Raw genomic sequence first — 17,189 nt, 5'->3', positions numbered from 1 at the left:
CTATTTGAGATATCGTAATAACTCAATAGCATTGTAGCCTTATTTCATCTCCAGAGGCATTTGATTTACGAAAATCTTATTAGTGGAAATATCACAGTCTTCACTCACTAGTTGATGTGATCAGTTGTGACACAAGAGGTCCTCTTTGGAGAAATAGAGAAATTTTTGTTAGTTCACTGCATTCAGTAGATGCTGCCTTAAAAGTAAGGATTTTTTCATGTTTATTTATTTGTTTTGAGAGAGAGAGAGAGAGAGAGAGAACAAGTGGGGGAGGGACAGAGAGAGAGGGAAAGAGAGAATCCCAAGCAGATAGTGCTCTGTACTATCAGCCCATCAGCTATCAGCACATCGACATGGGGCTCAATCTCACGAACCTCAAGATCATGACCTGAGTTGAAATCAAGAGTCAGATGCTTAACCAACAGAGCCACCCAGGTGCCCCAGTAGGGAATTAAAGAAAAAAAAATATTGAATTTCACTCAGAATATTTTAATGTCTTCATGAGAACAAAAGAATTGCAAAATGCAATTGCAAAGCTGTTTTTATCACTGGAAATGCAAATACCTGTCATTCAGTAGATCTTCACATCATTCGGACCACATGGAAGGTCCATTGAATAAGGCTGTCAGTGAAAGAGTACTGAAAGACCTCGGTGGTCATGCTTGATGCTATTTTTCTTACAATAGTACCCTAAAATATAGTTGTATGTAAAGATCCTTTTCCAATATTGAATAATTCTCCATGGATTTTAATGTATAAAGTCCCAGACTGTAACCATGAGTTTAGTTTGATTTAGTAAAATGATACATATTGAGAAAATGTCAATTTATCCCACAAGAACATATGTAACTGTAAAAAATACAGCTAACCAATTTTTTAGGACCTGTTTTGAAATATGTATCCTCTGTGTTTTAATTATTCAATACATCCACCTTTATTTTTCTTACTCCACTTTTCACTGTCTTCCTCCATTTGTGGCTCCTATGACTTCCTGCATCAGACCTCTCTGCACTCCAACACAAGGGTGTGACTCATGTTTACAATTCATTTTTCTCTTTCTGTATTTTCCTCCACATTCGGATACAAATTAGCAAAGATAGGGGAGATTTGATTACTAATTACACAATGAGATTGTTTAATATACTTTTCATCATCTACTTTTCTTCATTTTATCTTCTCCTAGTATTGCATTGTGAAAATACTTTTGAGTTAGCTTGTACAGCACTGATTTACGTTTTTTTTAATAAATGCAAAATGTTCCATGGAATAGCTGTGCCTTAATTTACTATTCCTTTCTATACTAAATTGCATTCACTTTTTCCTAACATATCTTCACCCATTACAAGGTAAGTATGTTTGTACAAAGGTTTGTTGTTGTTGTTGTTTACTAACTGATGTTTTTGCTTCCATGTGACTGAATTCCTAGGAATGGATGCTGTGTTTCAAGACCTTATTTTTAATATTAAAAGATATTGTCACATTGCTTTCCAAAAAAGACCATAACACTTTACATTTCCATCAGCCATATGTGAAACTTCCCTTTCCCCCAAACTTCTCACCCCCAATTATGACATAGATATTATAATTCTTCCTAAAGGCTACTAATTTGATGACTATGAAATAATAGAATTTCATAATTTTATTATCAATTGGCAAAATGCAAATTAAAAATATCATGGTTTTTTTCATGCTTGCATCAACTTTTTTAACTTTCTTTTCTTTAGTTTTTGAGCTTACTCTTCCATAAATTATAATTATATAATTGCTGCCAGTTTTATCTGGGTTGATTTTGTTTTTCAATTCCTAAGAACTTTTTGCATATTCTAGATATAAAATCTTTCTTTCATTTGGGTTTACAAGTGTTTTTTCCAAACCTATTTTATTATGTTGAAATTATTTATAATATTTTACCATACAAAGCTTTAATTTATAATAAATAATTAAATTCTAGTTGCTGTTCTTTAAGTTTATTTATTTTGAGAGAGAGAGAGAGAGACAGAGAGAGAGAGAAAGAGAGCACTAGTTGGGGAGTGGCAGAGAGAGGGGAGAGAGAGAATCCCAAGTAGGCTCCACACCTTCATGGCAGAGCCCAATGCGGGGCTCCAACCCATGAACCGTGAGATCATGACCTGAACCAAAACCGAGTCCAGTGCTCAACTGTCTGAGCCACCCACGTGCCCCTCTGGTTGTTTTTGTTTTTTTTTTTAACCTTTTAGATTTCCAGTCTTGTTTAAGAATTCTTCTGCATCCTCAAATTTTACACAGGATCTCCTTGATTTACTTGTAGCACTTTCCTGTTTAATGTTTACAGGTAAATTCTTTATCCATTTGAAATAGATTTTTGAAATAGGTGTTAATGTGGCAGGCTCACTTCATAAGATTTCACAGGGTTTGTATTGTGCAACACTAGGGGTTACTATTCACAAAATAGATATATGAATTTTATATATTTAGCTTGACAATTTCCAGTAGCTGGTAACAAGGTTGTGAGAGGCAATTAGCAGCTAATAATAGTTTACTGTTGTAATAAATTACTTTAAACATTTTGATTCAATGATCATAAATGAAATTTCTCCATAATTTTCTTTATTTATATTACTTTAATTGGGTTTTAGTATGAAAGTTATTGTGACATTATACACTAAACTGGAGACTTTTTCATTATTTCCCATGGCATGAAATTCTTCAAATAGTATTGAATTTTTTATAATGTTAAAGTTTAGCTGTGACCTTCATCTAATCTGTGCCCTTTTAGATTACAGAATTTTAATCAGTTTTCTAATGTCTTCTATAATTATTAAACTGTTCAAATTTAAATTTAATGGGAAATACTTAGTAATTATATTTCCTAGAACAATCTTATGTTTCTCAAAGATTTTATAATGTGTTCCTACAGACTAGTATCTAATAATCATCTCAAAAATCCTATGAGGTTTCTTATAGCTATAGCTGTATATCCCTCCTTAATACTAATTTTATATAGTTTATTTAGTTTTGTATTATCCATTTTCCATCATCAGGCTTATAGGGTGTTAATTTTATTGGTCTTCTCAAAGAACTAGCTTTTGGACTTATTCAACTTGGTAAGTGTGTGTGTGTGTGTGTGTGTGTGTGTGGTTACCAGTTCATTAATTTTGGATTATAACACTAATTAATCTTCTGGTATATATTTTTTTATTTTAAATATTTTAGTTACTACTTTGTGCCTTTACAATTGTTTCCTTCTATAATAATTAAGGATTTTAAGCCATACATTTTTTTCCTCCTGAATATAGAGTTGTCTAGTCCTTAGGTTTTAATGTAAATTGTTCCTATGTTTTGCACGATTTTCTCTCTTGATTTCCTAATTGATTCAAGGTTTGTTTAGTGGTGTGTTTCTTAATTTCTACACGTGATATATTTTGGTCAACACTATTTATTTCCAATTGTATTAGATCATAACCAGAAAATGCTGGCTGTAAGACTATATTGTTAATGTTTTCTTTGTGGCCATGCAGCTAATTAAATCTGTGCAAATGTTCCAGACTCTGAGAAGACTGTATATACTTTCTTTTTGAAAGAGGCAATGTTTTACACTCCTATATGTGTTTGTTGAATGAGTATTCACTTTCTTATATCCTCACTTGTATCTTGGCTGCTAGATGTATCTAATTGGAACAATTGAAGTCCTTCTATATATCTATATATTTTGCTTGTTCTCTATGCATTTGTAACAGTTTTTCCTTTATATATTTAGCTGTAATTTCTATGTTACAGATTTTTACTGTGATGCCTTTCACATAGAATCATATCATTACATAATGATATGCTGTTTCAATTCTACCTTGTTTGGTATTAATCAGATTACTGCCACTTCCACTTTACAAGCACTTCCTCATTTCTCTTTGCTCATTCTTTTATTTTCATCTATTTAATTACATTATCCCTAGTGTTTCTGTAAATAGCACAGATAAGTGTTTTTTCAATCCAATTTTGCCATACTATCTTCTAATGATAAAATCTATTTACTTTCAGTATGAGGACTATTTACTTGATTTTAGGTTTTTTTTCCTTTATCATATTTATATGTCTTTACATTATTACTTATTTGATCATTCTACTTTTGCAATTGTGAATTTAGGAGTTTGTTTCCCCTTCCTTAGAATTTATAACAAAACATGTCTTACTTGATTTTATTTTATTTATTCTATTTTTTCTAATGTTTTTTTATGTTTATATTTGAGAGAGAGAGAGAGATAGAGAACAGAGGAAGGGCAGAGAGACAGAGGCAGAATCTGAAGCAGCCTCCAGGCTCCAAGCTGTCAGCACGGAGCCCCATGCAGGGCTTGAGCTCATAGAGCTTGAACTCATGAGCCATGAGATCATGACCTGAGCCAAAGTAAGAGGCTTAACTGACTGAGCCACCCGGGGAACCCCTATTTTACTCTATTTTATATCAAAACAAGATACCACCTTTTGGTTTCACCTGATACTAAGCCTTCTTACTGCTTTCCCTTACATCTCAATAAGAAGAAACTTTTTGAATAATCTTCATTTCACACTTTCTTCCCTCTTTTCATCTGTTAGAATTTTTTCAAGTTTATTTTTATTTCATTTTGAGAGAGAGATAGAGAGCACGTGGGGGAAGGACAGACAGAGAGGCAAAGAGGGACAGAATCCTAAACAGCCTGATGTGGGGCTGAAACTCAGGAACCATGATATCATGACCTGAGCCAAAATCAAGAGTCGAATGCTTAACCAACGGAGCCATCCAGCTCCCACCCCCCCTTTAGCTAGAATTTAAGAATACATTTATTACTACTTTATCCAACTCTAAGGCATAAGGTTTTCTTATATTTTGTCTGTTCTATAGTAGTGATTTTTCACATTACACATCACATTAGCAGAAAATCTAGCATTCTCCATTTATATTCAATTAAATGTTACATAGACTAAATGACATACCCCATACATAATTAGGCATCTATTTATCTATCAAATAATTATGGAATGCTCATTGTAAATGACTGTTCTAGGTGCTGGACTGCAGCCATGAACACAACAAATATGTGTGTCCTCATGGAGTCTGCATTCTAATGAGCTTTCTCTCGTTTCTTTCTACACCTTGCCTTTCTCCATATTGAATTCTCTGTTCTGGCTGATTACTATTACACTATAAAATTTTCTCAAATATTTTTTTCAATGGGATAAATGAAAAATAATTTTCTTGAATTCTTTTAATCAGTTTGTTAAATGATACCTCAGGGAACAGGTTTTTTGTCAGAATTCTATTGATGTTATTTGACTATATTCAAATAAATACTTGAAGAAACTCAAGTCAATATGGGAGTATAGCAAATGGAAAACTTATATTCAAGACATAGAGATACTTGAACAAGATAGACAGTAATTTAAAATAAGTATGACTATTTGTAGAGAGATAAAACACTTTTTCAATTGATCAAGAATATTTGGTTACAGAAAATATCATTACTGAAAATACAGAATATTATTGAAACAAATATTATTATGGAAACCTTAATATACAAGATAGTGTCAAAATGGCACACTACCAATGAAAATATTATTAAGCTGATCATTTAAGCCAAGTGTTCTATTTCCCTCAGATTGCTGATCGAAAGGATAAGGAGATGAAGAATGTAAAAGAAATGTGAAAAGATGTGGAGAATAGAACTAGAAATTCCTAAACTCATCAATAGTAGTGGCAAGAAGTAAGAAATGGATAACCTGGAAAAAAGGAACTATATACAAATAATCATCTAAAATATTTCAGGTCTGAGGAAAGATGATTCTTCAGATTGAAATGATGCACAAATATTTCTGAATTAAAGAAAGCCCAAACTTGACTACCTTGTTAAAAATTTTCAACACAGAGATAAAGAAGTCTAAAAGCTACCAGAGAGATTATACACAAAGGAATGACCTCCAGATTGCTGGTATACTTTTATTAAGAATTTTGAACATAAGAAAGCAATAGAACAATGTATTTGAAATACTGAGAAAAAAATTAACACAATGATTCTGACTCATTCCGATTATCACTTCAAGATCAAGAGTAAAGATATTTTCAACCTATAAGTATTTAAAAAGTTTACCCCATGCAGTATTTGTTCAAAATATCACTAGAAAATACATTGTAGCAGGAAGAAAAAATAAAGCTAAGATAAAAAATAAACAAATAATAAAATAATTAAAAATAAAATAATAATTAAAAAATAAAAATAATAAAAAAGAGTTCAGAAGGATTATATGACATGTGTTATCGTTTTTAACTGAAATGTAGGTTTTCATACAGTATCATTCATATAGATATAGACAGAAATACAACCTAAGAGTGAAAGTTCACTCTTAAAATGTCAAAACACATCTTTAATTTTATCAAGAAAATGAAATGTTTGCAGTGGAGAAAACTCTTAATGGCCATTGTCAATTAATATTCATTGTTAATGAAACACATATCCAATTGACAGAATAAATAATTCTATGTCTTAATTGAGGTATCCTATAAAAATTCATGTTAAGACAAATGCAAACTTTTTCACATATGTGAAAGTAAATCAAGTATTAAATGTCCAGTGTTATGGGAGTCATACAGAATTCCTTTAAAGTTAGTATATTATCGTAGAGACACTAAATAAATGAAATAAAAAAATCAAGTTGAATAAAAAATAACAATGCCAATGATGTCTCAAAGCAATATCAAGGTTAAACGCCAAACACATGAGAGCTAGGACTACTTGTCTCTTTGAAAGATAACTATATGTAAAATTTTGGTACACCTCTTATGCAATAAAAAATAATAAACTATTTACAATGTACTGTTAAACATAACATCTAAAAGGAAAGTAAATATTGTCTGGGCAGAGCCACAAACTAGTCATTTGTTGTTAAATTTCCATGTTATGCATAGCTATCCCATTAGTTTCCTTGGTGGGTAGATGGAGTTTCTTTTTTTTTTTTTTAAGTTTATTTATTTATTTTGAGGGAGAGAGAGAGATAGAGAGAGTGCGCACATGCGCCTTGGCAAGTGAGGGGCAGAGAGAGAGGGGGAGAGAATCCTCAAGCAAGCTCTGCATTACTAATGCAGAGCCACCACGAGGCTGAAATTCAGGATCTGTGAGATCATGACCTGAGCTACAATCAAGAGTGAGATGCTTAAACTACTGAACCACCCAGTTGTCCCAGTATGTGAGATTTCTGATGTTTCCTCACTGTATATCTAGCAGCCACCGCTTCTCCATTTCCACCAAAGCTTTCCAAATCCATCCTTCTCAGTTACTTTAAATACACCCTAAATATACTATTGCTGGATTTTTCTTCATGAATCACACCACTGAGCATCCTATACAAAACCCCTTAAAAGCTATTTGTTCTTTATAACTTTAGGTCTAAATTCCTTAGTGAGGATTTCAATACCCTAAACACTGCCCTCTAATTATTGTCTCAACTGCTAATTATGTTCTTTACAAATTGAAATGTAAGTGTACTCCTTATATACCTTTTACTTCCAAGACATTAAATTTGCCCCTTTGTTCATGGCACTTCCTCTTCTGGGAGCTTCATTCCCTACCTATTCACAAGTCCAACTTGTACTTAATGCTCCAAGCTTCAGAGCAAGTGACACCTTCTCCATCAACCATGCATTGATTCCTGAGATGGAAGTTCTTTCTGTCTTCTCTGGAATACCATTTTTTTTCATGGAGAGCAAAAAAAAAGTCTTTCATATTTGTTCAGTCCCTAATATGTGTTATAACTATATTAGGGACTTCACGTATAGTGTCTCATTAACAAAAAAAATACATATTTTATAGCTGAAGAAAATGAGTCTGATATGGCTTAAGTACCCCATCCAAATCTATCTATCTCATAAATTGAGGAAGTGACCAAAGTTGTCAAAGGGAGGGATCTTACATTCTTGTATATTAAGCTCCAGAGATGTGTATCTGTGCATGATTTGTTAAGCATAGATGAAGTTTAGGAATGAAGGTGGTAGGTGTAGAGAAAACATTAATGTAGTTAAATTCATAAAAAGAATTGTATACAAGATCAAGAGAAATTCTGTGCTGAGTAATAAGGAGGATCAACAAAAAGTGATTACAGGAAGAGGATGGGCAGACCTATTCCATTCTTGTCTCTAGAAGAGTGAGTTTCCCCCCAGGTACTGATGATTTTAACAATCAAACTTCAGGCTTGGTTGATTTGCATTCCACTGAAATCCTGAATCTGACATTCAAGCTAATGTTTGCCCAAATGATTTTCATTACATTACTTCCAACTTTCTGAAAATGTGCAACTACCTATCTATAAGGTACCTTTAAAGTGGTATCCTTACCTGACATTAATCCTTCATCTCCTAGTAGGAGCTTCAAAAATGTTTGAGTAGCTTAAACATTTTTGGATTATTATCTAGGCTTGGAAACAGTGATAATAACCTCCAAGTAACTGTGACCCAAACCTGATGGTAACATAAGGTTCTGGAGAACAGGCAGATACTGACCATTTTATCATTCCATCAACATTAGTCAAGAAGGAAGACAGGCAGAAAGCCAATTTTTCATTTGTGCTCAGAATAACACTTAGATTAGTGGTGGACAATCTAAATCCCTTAAAACAATTTTGAATGGATTTCAGATAAAGTCTTCAAAAGCCACATTATCTTACTTCCCTATAATACCTTTATAGTTACAAAAGTAAAAATGTGTTCTTTCATTTAATATACCTAGTTATCTTAGAGTATTTAAGTATTTTATATATTAAAATATTTTGCAGTTAATTTATAATCAGCAGATAAAAACATATTACACAGATATTTCTATAAAACAAGTCAGCGATATATGGAATTATGGTGGATCACACTGTGTTTTCAACTTTATCCTGCAAAATTATAGTCATGAACCAAAATCAGAGCTCTCTGCATTTGATTTGCATGGCCCTGAGCCTAGCAAGGTTAGCAGGATATAGAAAGGGAGAAATGATTGCCTCATTTTCAGGTTAGGCTTCATGGCAACAGACACCACAAGTGAAAGGCAATCATGCAAGACTTAGAAAAAGAGATTTAAAATAAGTATGACTATTTATGTGACATTTTGCTGGCCACTCCCAGCCTATACAATAGGATTGAAGAAAATAAGGGCAGAATTGGAGGTTAGGAGAAGGTTCTGGAGAGAGTTGGTGGGTTTTTAAGTCCCACCACTCACCACCTTCACTCTAAGAGGTAATATAGGAAATGGTTTCCTCTCATCAGCCTGTGAAAAGGGTTTCAGTGGGGCTTAGTGAAACCAGTTGGAGAGCTTAATATACGGCCTCACAATTTTACAGACACAGTGAACAGTCTGACTCACCTGGCAAGTTGAAAGGGCCAAAGACTGACTGGATCTTTTGATGATGAACACAGAAGAGATGCTACATTGGAGACTTCTGGAATTTGTTGGAGCAAATTTGAGTATTTCCCAATGTCTATACATGGGCTACATACAACAGCGTACTGGTATGTTGTTCTTAGAAACTATAGGGAAATACTGACACTAATGTTGAGGGAAAAGCTCTGGATTATCAGAACCTAAGAACCAAGCTATAAATACCCAGCTAAAGAAGATCCACTTGTCTACATCCAAAGAAGGATCTACAGGTAAAAGATGCTGAGTTAAGAGAAATTTTTTTCAAGAGACCTTGAAGATACTCGTGAAAAGAAATAGTTTAAACAGCTCCAAGTGCTAGGTGGGTAAGCCAGTGCCACCTTGGATGTTGCTGGTCAAACAAGACCTTTCCTGATATCATTCCTTCCCCTGCAGTTGATAAGATGAAGAACAAAGAGAAACCTATGCAAGGAAAATGAGAAGATGCCAAATACGCCCTTTTGCCATTTCAGTTATCTATAAAATTGAGAGAAAAAAAGAGTATTTTTAAGTGAATTTTCAAGAGTTAATTATTAATAAAACTGAGTATCTGAATTTTTTGAACCAATACTATCTTTTACTTAAGGGACAGCAAACACTTCATGGACTTTGCCTGGATTTTCATTCAGAGGATAAACTAGTGCCTTGGATTAAATTAAATTTAAATTAAAATTAAAGCTGATTTCTATTATACCATTGGATACCTCTGGTACATTATTAGTTTCAAAGGCACATTAGAAGAAAATAATTTTTAAATGCTTTCCATAAACAGTTTGTCTGTACTTAACAATGGATTCTCAACCAATATGTGAGGACTCTTTTACAATGGTGATGCCCCTTTTCCATTGTAATTATTGGGAGACTCATTACTTGCATTCATTTTGGAAAATTTCTAGAAATATAATAACATGCTTTCTGAAGTCCATTGTTATTTTCAGAGTTGATATAAACTTCCTTTCTAATGAACACTGACAAGGTAAACCCTAATATGCCAGAAACAATAGAACATATCTTCAATGCTGAAACTCATCTGAAATTCATTTTGCTCCAAATTAACACTAAATGTCACTTTGGTCATATTGAAGTGATACTATCTAATAAATAGGACTATTTTTAGTTAATTTTAAAGTAGTCATCATTGTCCCAGTATAAATGAACTTAAAAAAAGAGAGCTTAATTTCTATTGTTATTTCCTTTTGTTAATAAAATCCAACCTCTGTCAAGAGTTTTCTTTATTGTGTTTGCAGTGTAGCAAAGTGCACATTGCATATCTCTGCAGTATTTAACACGCTTTGGTAATACCCTGGAACCTTATTGTAGCACACTGAACAATGGATCAGGATTTGGCATAAGGAGGCTATTTCCTTGGTATCACCTAAGGAAATCTATTTACTGGAGGACCAAAGGATCTTGTTAATAAGACCTATAAGGCAGACAACCTGGACTCAGAGGATAGAGGTATTGGAAGTCTTTACTATAAGTATATGATGGTTTCTCAGTTTCTCCTTTACTTCTAAATCATTCGCCTTTAGGAACCCTATTTAAATTTTTTTATAAGGTGCACCTGGGTGGTTCAATTGGTTAAATGTCCTACTTCAGCTCAGGTCATGATATCATGGTTCATGAGTCTGAGCCCTGTATTGGGGCTCTGTGCTGACACCTCAGAGCCTGGAGCCTGCTTCAGGTTCTGTGTCTCCCTCTCTCTCTGCCCCTCCTCCACTTACACTCTGTCTCTCTCTCTCTCGAAAATAAATAAACCCTAAGAAATATAAAAATAAAAATAAAATTTTTTATAAGTTTATTTATTTTTTTTGAGAGAGAGGGAAAGAACGTGAGTGGGGGAAGGGCAGAGAGAGGGGGAGAGAGAGAATCCCAAGCAGGCTCTGTGCTGTCAAAGCAGAGCCCAATGCTGGGCTTGATCTCATGAACCACGAAATCATGGCCTGAGCTGAAATCAAGAGTAGGATGCTTAACTGACTGAGCCACCCAGGCACCCCCAGGGACCCAATTTAAAGTTAACAATTGACATTCCTCTACTCAGTTTATCTTTTTTCCAAAATACATGTTCTTAAATTATTTTTTTCTACTGAATTTGGAAAATTCTATTGAAGATAGTAATATTCTATATTTACTCACTTGAAAATAGCACATAGTTGAATGTAAAATAGCAAAAATAAGACTAGAGGAGAGAGACAATTTTTCTGTTAACTTTGGTTTATCTGTTATGTAAGTATAGCACTGCCATTACGCTGAATCAACAATATGACACAGATTCATCATTAAGCCTCATTAAGAGGTTAGAACTAGTGGGAATTTTTTCAAATGAATGACATGTTTTACAAGGAAGGAGAGATAATTTTGAGAAGGTTGTACCCTTGATATGCTTTAATAAGGGTATCTAAAATAGAATTTAGTGGGGAAAAAAGGGAGCTGGAACAGATAAGAGGGAAAAACAGCAAGGTTTACTTGCTTGATGACTTTAGCAGATAAAAAAAGAATTTTGAGGAGTCAAAAATTCTGAAGTTCAGGACAAGGATAATTTTATGTACTGCTAAGAATAATCAACTTGGGAATAATATATACATGGAAGGTGTGATGAGACATTCATATATAGACTTCGCAAAAGAAGTAGGGATTATTCTAAAGAAGAGAGCATGATAGTCTAAGGTCATCTAAGATTATGTATGTAAAGATACTAACTAGAACCTGGAGTTGTAATCATGGTCCATGGAAAGTGATGAAAGTACTCATGCTTTATGGAGAATGATTAACTTCCTCATGTTCATTTTATTCTCACTAGAAACGGAAGGTGGGCATTCTGCACTCTTACCAGAGTCCATGCACTGGTAGCCAGTTAAATAATCTTTGTCACTTCAGGAAAAAACATGATCCATTCCTCTACTTCCCCTTCCATGGCGCTGACATTTAAGTGACTAGAACAGGAAAAATGTTGTTTATATCCAATTTCTCTCATTCTTCACTTTCTATCACTGCAAATTATTTTTTGAAAAATTTTGACCTCTTTTTGCCAGTATGATCGGTTGTGATACAATAGTTTTCACAGCATTTTATATTTTAAGGTGATTTAATTTTGAATAGCAATATGAGACCATAGTTAACAACCCCAAAATATAGGTGAAAATCTCTCTTCCATCCCAGTTCCCCATCAACCAGCCCTGTTCTTCTTTTTTTTTTTTTAATTTTTTTTTTCAACGTTTATTTATTTTTGGGACAGAGAGAGACAGAGCATGAACGGGGGAGGGGCAGAGAGAGAGGGAGACACAGAATCGGAAACAGGCTCCAGGCTCTGAGCCATCAGCCCAGAGCCCGACGCGGGGCTCGAACTCCCGGACCGCGAGATCGTGACCTGGCTGAAGTCGGACGCTTAACTGACTGCGCCACCCAGGCGCCCCCAGCCCTGTTCTTCAATACCGCCAATGGTAAACACTGTTACTAGTTCCTACCCTCCCTTTTATTTACTTCCAGAGTGTCTTTATGAATATACATACAAATATAAATACAGATTATGTCCCACCATTTTACCAAAAACTCATGTCTATTATACACATCATTTTGTATCTTGCTTTTTATTACTTAACAATATTCCTATATGTAGAAAATGTCATAATCCTTTTGTATATCTTTCTTTTTGGTGTAATTTGTTTAACTAATCCTCAAATGACAGACATTCAGTTTATTTCCCAGTGTTGCCACTACAAATAATGATACAGTGAATAAACTTATACAGTACCATTTCCTATTTCTGCAAATAAATATGTAGATTAAACTTCAATAATAGAGATGGTTTTTCTTGTTTTTCACTTCTACAGACCAAAAACAGAGTCAATCTAAAATGTTTTATGTTTATATATGCCCTTATATGAATTATATTTAATATACCACTCCAATAATATAAGTTTTAAAAGTATCCCAGACTGCGTCCAACAAATAATAACTGTGACCTTGGGAAATTTTTAAAAAAATCTTTGTAATTCAATTTCATCACATTTTAAAATTCTCATATAACTAAGTTCTAGTTTTTTTGTTAGATTCCTCACAACTAAATCATATAATGTTATTTGACACAGAAAGTCATGATAGCTTGAACTTTCAAAGATATATTCTTCTATTGTAAAATTCTATTGAAATATTCAACAAATAAAGGATATGACTGTTTCTATTATGTTTCTTTCTATGTAATGCCTCAATAAATATGCTATAAAAGTAAAAAATTCAATTAACAAATTATTTGGCCTTCAAAATGTGATATAATTAATCTGATTAAGTTTCTTTAAAAAATTAAATTCATTGGATATTTTTGTGTTGATATCACGTAGAAAACTAAGTATAAATGTTGGACATGTTTACTTGAAGAGAAAAAGTAATAATTTCATACCATTCATTTTGTAAAAGTGAGACTCATGTTCCCTCAAAAGTTAAATGGTAAAAATAGACTGTTATGATTCATAGCAATAAAGAAAGGTTTACATCAACATCATTGTATGTTCCTGGAGACTAATTTGGACACACCTACTCAGGAGAGATGGGATGGAAGGAATAAAATAGAGAATCTTTACATTTCTTATAAAAAACAAAAACAAAATCTATGTGTCAGACAAAAGAACAAGAGCAGAATCTTACTAAAATTACTAAATAGTTTTCTTCTCAGAGGTACAAGATAAACTTCTTGAATTGGTGGCTAACCACAGAATCCCTCAATGTTATTCAAAAAACAAAGAGCTTTCAGAAGATGTGATTTTTTAAGCCAGATATAATTGTAACAAACATTTATTGCTGTATTACTCACAAGTGTGTGTACAAATCAGATTTCTATAGGCATAATTCTTTTTTTAAGTTAATTTATTTTGACAGAGAGAGAGAGGGTGCAAGTGGGTGAGGGGCAGAGAGAGAGAGAGACAGAGAGACAGAGACAGAGAGAGAGAATCGAAAGCAGGCTCCTCACTGTAAGCACAGAGCCAAATGTGAGGCTTGAACTGTGAGATTAGGACCTGAGCTGAAGCCGGATACTCAACTGACTGAGCCACCCAGGCGTTCCAAATTATGTATAATTCTTAAATGACAAATCATGATTAATATAAGTGGCATTAATTAAAAATTTGCTTTTAGGGTCACCTGGGTGGCTCAGTCAGTTAAGCATTGTACTCTTGATTTTGGCTTAAGTCATTATCACACATTCATGGGTTTGAGCTCTGCTTAGGGCTCTGCACTGGCAGTGAGAAGCCTGCTTGAGATTCTCTCTCTCTCTGCCCCTCCCCTGCTCATGCTCACTCTCTCTCTCTCTCTCAAGAAAAAGAAATTTTTAAAAAATGAAAAAAAATAAAATTTTGCATTTAGTTATGGAGATAAATATTAATACCATTATACTTACATGTATTATGCACTTACTTGTGAAATATACAGTATTATTCATTGTATGGCCACCTTTTTTATAAAATCATCATGACAATCCCATGAAGAAAGTGCTATTAAAATTATGCTAAGTGAAATGAATCAAACAGCGAAAGACAAACACAATATGATTTCACATATATGATACATAATCTAAAAAATGAAACAAATGAAGAACCAAAAGTAGGAACAGACCCATAAATATAGATGATAACTGATAGTTACCAGAGGGGATGGAGGCAAGTGGGAGCGGCAAAATAGATGTAGAGGAGTGGGAGGTACAGGACTCCAGTTATGGAATAAGTCTTGAGATGAAAGTCACAGCATAGGAAATATAGCCAATGATACTGTGATAGTCTTGTACGCTGATGGATGGTGGCTACACTTGTGGTGAACATAGTATGTTGTACAGAAACGAATGCAACGTTCTGTGTCAAACATACTTTAATAAAAAAAATCTCAAAAAAAAATAAAAATAATCATTTCACATAGAAGGAAACAGGCTTTGAAAAGTTAAATAACTTGCCGAAATGTACAGCTAGCCAGTAGCAGAACCAAAACGCAAATCTGAATCTGTAAGTATGCAAACCACCTATCACCATCCTCTTTCCTTGGATTAATCACATTTTATACTAATTAGAGACTCTAATTTATCACTTTCTACTTTGAAACAGAGAATGAAGAAACAATACTATTAAGGCATTGACTATAACTGTTTTGCTTATCACCAGCAACTACTTAGATTCTTGGTACAAAACTTTAGTATAGTAACAGCTAATGGTTATGGAGATGTTTTCACATGTGAGGGAAGGTGCCATACCATACGTGATTTGATCTTAATCAAACCCTGCATGGACGAAATTATTATTATCTTTGTTTTAAAAATGAGGAAACCAATGTTTACAATGTTTAAATGTTTTTCACTAGCCAGTGTAAGTGCAGCCAAGATAGGAGTACAACTCAATCTGTGCTTTTGGCTAAATTTTGTAGTGAGTACTAAGTAAAATACTTAACTAATTTTAAGTGTTTTATTTGATCACTAAGAGAAATACTGCTTATAATATTTAAATAAATAAGGAAATATGATAAATACATTTTATATAATAAACGCAATATAATAATTCAGTGATGATATGTTGACAACTGCAATATCCAGACAAGAAACAGAGATGAAGGTAAATCCTACCGATAAGTAACCCAAATTCATCTAAGGAACTCAGAAGAAATAAGCAACAAAAATCTCTGAGGAAAACAACTGTTATATAGCCTACTGTTTTATTTAACTACATTAGAGACACGAGCCCTTAGTGCCAAAGAAACAAACTTCAACTGTTAGTAAAATAAATGTCTTGACTACAAATTTGTTATTTGATTTTTTTAGTTGATAAACTCTGGTAGACAGAAGGTATTTAAAAAGGAGCAAAATGGGTGAAAATAAGTTATAGCTATAACAGTAGACAGCAAGGTAAGAGAAAAAATATCAACGTAATGGTGATCTGTGAATATATTTATAACAAACTTCACTACATATCTCAACTGCACCTGAAATGTTACTCTTCCTATTGATTAAATCAACTAGTTTTCATTAAATAAAGATTAGCAACAATAGCCGAAAGAATATTTAGTATACAGAGTCTGTTTAAGATAGAAAGCAAATGAGCACTGCATTTAGGAAGATTTCTACCAAAAATTAATGAAGCAATTTTCAAGAATTTGAAAACTAAGTTTGGTTTTCTAAAATTGTTAATTTTTCAAAATAGCTTATTGCTTGGTCTTAACAGATTAATGATTGCTCTCACACATGTTAATAAGCATACTGTTTATATTTCAAAGGCTCAAGTTTGGAGCTAATTAATTTTATTAAAATAAAGATAATAGGAGGGGCACCTGGGTGGCTCAGTTGGTTGAGCATCCGTCTCTTGATGTTGGCTCAGGTCAGGATCCCAGCAGCGTAGAATCAAGCCCCACATTGGGCTCCATGCTGAATGTGGAGCCTGCTTAAGATCCTTTTTCTCTCCCTCTTCCCCTCTCCTCTGACTTCTCTCTCTCTCTCTCTTCCTCTAAAATAAAATTAAAAAAAATAAAGGTAGAGGGGAAAGCAGAAAAATAACTACCGAATTAACAGGAAATATAAAAATAATGACATAACTGAATATCCTATAATAGTTGTGTTAATGAAGTAAATTTAAAAGTAGTTGAATAAACTTGCAATTAAATGTGGCAGGTGAAAGGCATACATGTATGTCTTCTCCCTTATTAAGGTCGTTTAGATGAGAAAAGTTATAATTATACAAGGACAAAGAGAAAAAGGGGACAAATAATAAAGGAAAAGATACATCATTAATATGGAGGCAATAAGAAGCTGGTGAGGTTTTTAACCCAACT

This window comes from Lynx rufus, unplaced genomic scaffold (genome assembly GCF_022079265.1).
Source record: "Lynx rufus isolate CCGP_SWC_20201006 ecotype Redwood Valley unplaced genomic scaffold, mLynRuf1.p SCAF_6, whole genome shotgun sequence".
Classification (NCBI taxonomy): Eukaryota; Metazoa; Chordata; class Mammalia; order Carnivora; family Felidae; genus Lynx; species Lynx rufus.
The sequence above is the reverse complement of the archived record's forward strand: the minus strand, read 5'-3'. Positions refer to the sequence as shown.